We start from the raw sequence: 4,334 nt of genomic DNA, 5'->3' as shown, positions 1-4,334 counted from the left end.
CCAAAGTGCTGGGATTACAGGCTTGAGCCACCGCGCCCGGCCAACTTTTTGTATTTTTAGTAGTGACAGGGTGACCACCTGTCACCTGTCACCATTTTGGCCAGTCTGGTCTCAAACTTCTGACCTCAAATGATTCACCTGTCTCAGCCTCCCAAAGTGCTAGATTACAGGTGTGAGCCACCACCCCTGGCCCTCTTTTTTATTTTTAGTGATAGGGTCTTGCTCTGTTGACCAGGTTGGAGTACAGTGATGCTCACTGTAGCTTCAAACTCCCAGGCTCAAGCAATCCTGGCCAGGCATGGTGGCTCGTGCCTGTAATCCCAGCACTTTGGGAGGCTGAAGTGGGCGGATCACTTGAGGTCAGGAGTTCAAGACCAGCCTGGCCAACATGGTGAAACCCCATCTCTAATAAAAATACAAAAATTAGCTGGGCATGGTAGCACATGTCTGTAGTTCCAAGCTACCTGGGAGGCTGAAGCAGGAGAATGGACTGAACCTGGGAGGCGAGGTTGCAGTGAGTGGAGATCATACTACATACTCCAGCCTGGGTGACACAGTGAGAGTCCATTTCAGAAAAAAAAAAAAAAAAAAAAAAAAGCAATCTTCCTCTTCAGCCCTCTGAGTAGCTGGCTGAGTAGCCACCATACTTGGCTAATTTTTAAACATTTTTTTTGTAGAGATGGAGTCTCATCATGTTGCCCAGGATGGGCTCGAACGCCTGGGCTCAAATGATCCTCCTACCTCAGCCTACCAAAGCGCTAGGATTACAGGTGTGAGCCACCGCATTTGACTTGTCTACAACTTTTTAATAAAGTTCTGTCTAGTCTTATAGAGTACAAGAACAACCAAGCCACAGAAACCCCAGTCCGCTTGCCAGTGATGCTCTGTCCCAAAGCTGGGCCCTGGCAATGCTATCCTTGACCTCTGGCAATCCTTTAAGGCACTCACTGTGTCTGAGGTCTGGCTTTCAATTCTGGGACCTACCCCATAGACTCCCAATACATCAGCTTTTCCCCTTACATTAGCTAGATTGGGTTTCTTATTTGATTCTTGCAACTAAAAACCTGTAGCGAGCCGGAGTAGCACCCACTCTTTCAGGGGGATCAGCAGCAAGGCTGCTGTGAACTTTGGGGGAACTTCAGAGAAGTGAAACCATTATAGGAGGAGAGAACAGAGACAGGCCTAGAGAGATAACTGGCTTTCACCGATCTTGCTGCAGGGTAGTTTCTTAGCTGAAGTATGTGAACTGAAGTATGAGAGGAATAACCACAGGCTGTTCTAAGTAACTGCACTCTCCCTCTGCTATGTGCTTTGTGAACATGTAAAATAAAGTACCCTGAGACAGGTTGGGGCTGGAGAGACTGACATCCTTCACCTCCCAGACCTCCTGGCCCAGCTCTGTGTTTGTGTCTGTGTTTTTCTTTATCTCCCACTGTTCCCTCTTAGGCCTTTGAACCTTTGTGCAGCACAGGACACAGCACGTGCCAGAAAAACCTCTGAGAGAGGCAGAGGTATGTGACAGAGAACATTCAGGTGTGTGCAGTTTCTGTGTGTCTAAATTGCTATACCAGCCAATTATGATTTATATCTACCCTCCTTGCCAGTACCTGGGCTATGTTGAACCCAGAGTTAAACTAGTGTAAATCATCTTATATATGTGATTCTGGGAAGACCAGAGTCACATGGGCTAGCGCTTGCCTTGCCGGTAATCTGAGGACTTTGAGAAATTGACATTTGCTTGAGGCCAGGAGTTTGAGACCAGCCTGAGCAACGTAGTGAGACAAGAATTTTAAGAATTAGCCAGGCATGGTGGCGTGCACCTGTAGTCCCAGCTACTCTGGAGGTTGATGTGGGAGGCTCACCTGGACCTCAGATTTTGAGGCTACAGTGAGCTGTGATCACAACGAATGTACTCCAGTCTGGGCGGCAGAGGGGAGTCCTATCTCAAAACAAACAGCCAGGCACGGTGGCTCATGCCTGTAATCCCAGCACTTTGGGAGGCTGAGGCAGGCTGATCACCTGAGGTCAGGAGTTCAAGATCAGCCTGGCCAACATGGTGAAACCCTGTCTCTACTAAAAATACAAAAATTAGCCCAGTGTGATGGTGGGTGACTGTAGCCCCAGCTACTTGGGAGGCTGAGGCATGAGAATTGTTTCAACCCAGGAGGTCTCGATTTCTGGACCTCATGTGTCCACCTCAGCCTCCCAGAGTGCTGGGATTACAGGCATGAGCGACCGTACCCAGCGAAAAATTTTTGTATGCAATGAAAAGTCTAAGAAGATAAACATCGGAATATTAACAATGGAGACCAGGCATGGTGGCTCATGCCTGTAATCCCAGCACTTTGGGAGGCCGAGGTGGATGGATCACGTGAGGTCAGGAGTTTGAGACCAGCCTGGTGAACATGGTGAAACCCTGCCTCTCCTAAAAATACAAAAATTAGTGTGGTGGCAGGCGTATGTAATCCCAGCTACTCAGGAGGCTGAGACAGGAGAATCACTTGAACCTGAGAGGCAGAGGTTGCACTGAGCTGAGATTGTGCCACTGCACTAAAGCCTGGGCGACAGTGAGACTTTACTTCAGGAGTTGTGGCAGTCAGTACTGGCTTGTGAGGGAGACGGGAATGAAGGCAAGGAGGTTCTGGTAGGAAGAACTGAGGCAAGTGCAGAGGGACAGAATGCCTTTGCGAGCAGATCAGGGACAGTGAGAGCTGAAGAGAGAAAGGCTGTGCTCGGAGGGATTGGTGCTGAGGTCTTGAGGGTGAAGCAGTTCCAAGTGAAGCATGGCACTGCTGGGAGAGGGCTGTGGGGAAGCAAGCTAACACTGGCTAAGCAGCCCAATGCCCAATGCCAGACACTTCAGTCACTGGCTCACTTAAACGGCACCCCAACTTTACAAGGATGTGCTGCTGTAACATTTAGGGGTGAGGAAACAGGTTCTGAGGTCAACAAATACCATTGTCAGCAAGCAGCAGAACAATTTCAAATCTAGATTTGACTCTGAAGTCTCCACCACACTTTCACACAAGTTAAATCAGAAACAGTAAAACCAGAATTTCAGGGAATCCACATATGTAGATGTGAGAGCCATCTAGGTTGCCAGTGGCGGTAAAAATACCTATTGTTTTGAGTAAGACTTTTAATAAGTATAAAAAATATATATATATCAGTTGCCAACTTCTGGAGAATAGCTAGTAGCAAGCAGAACAGGACAAAGTAGTACAAGCAGATGGCATGCTCTTCAGCACTGTCCTTCAGGACCACACACCAAAGTGGCAGAAAAGAAATACAGATCCTAGCCGGTTGCAGCAGCTCACACCTGTAATCCTAGCACTTTGGGAGGCCGAGGTGGGGAGATCATGAGGTCGGGAGTTCAAGACCAGCCTGACCAATACAGTGAAACCCTATCTCTACTACAAATACAAAAATTAGTTGAGCATGGTGGCGCGTGCCTATAATCCTAGCTACTCAGGACACTGAGGCAGGAGAATCGCTTGAACCTGGGAGGTGGAGGTTGCAGTGAGCCGAGATCACGCCACTGCACTCCAGCTTGGGCGACAGAGTGAGACTCTATCTCAAAAAACAAACCAACAAAAACAGATTCTGCCTCCTAGTGTCAAGATTCATGGGAAAATGAGTGGTCTTTGCTGAAGGGTTTTTTTGTTTTGTTTTGTTTTTTTTCCTCTTTTCTTTTTTGCTTCTGCTGAAGGGTTTTTTGAAGTGGCATCTTCAAGGGAAAACCAGATTTCAGTTAAAGGGGCAGAAACCTGGGAGTTTTGGGGCATCATTTTGTTAGCGAGGACGGACAGACAGGAAAGGGCAGAGGAAGACAGGGAGGGGCTCAGCAGAGCAGTGGCTGAGCTCACATGTATGAGGGACCCTGGGGGCCCAAGGCTACATCAATGTAGAAGTACACATGGAGCTCTGCCTGCCACATCAGAAAGAAGTACAAAGGAAAAAATGCCAGGGTAATTCTTCAGTAGTAAGCTACATCTGTTTTGAAAACAGCAACAGGAGGTACTCCAAACACCTAGTATGTGCCAGGCATTCTGCAACAGCAATTCATCTTCACAGCAATGCCACAATCAACTCTATTTTACAGATGAAATATAGGTCTATGGAGTTAAAACCAGTCACTTGGCCACTCATGGCCAGAGCCAGAACTTAAAACCAAGTGTTGGCGGAGCGCGGTGGCTCACGCCTGTAATCCCAACACTTTGGGAGGCCGAGGCGGGCAGATCACGAGGTCACAAGATCAAGACCATCATGGCCAACATGGTGAAACCCAGTCTCTACTAAAATACAAAAATTAGCTGGGTGTGGTGGCTTGCACC

Source organism: Cebus imitator, unplaced genomic scaffold, assembly GCF_001604975.1.
Source record: "Cebus imitator isolate Cc_AM_T3 unplaced genomic scaffold, Cebus_imitator-1.0 Scaffold478, whole genome shotgun sequence".
NCBI classification, from domain to species: domain Eukaryota; kingdom Metazoa; phylum Chordata; class Mammalia; order Primates; family Cebidae; genus Cebus; species Cebus imitator.
Note: the sequence above shows the minus strand (reverse complement) of the source record.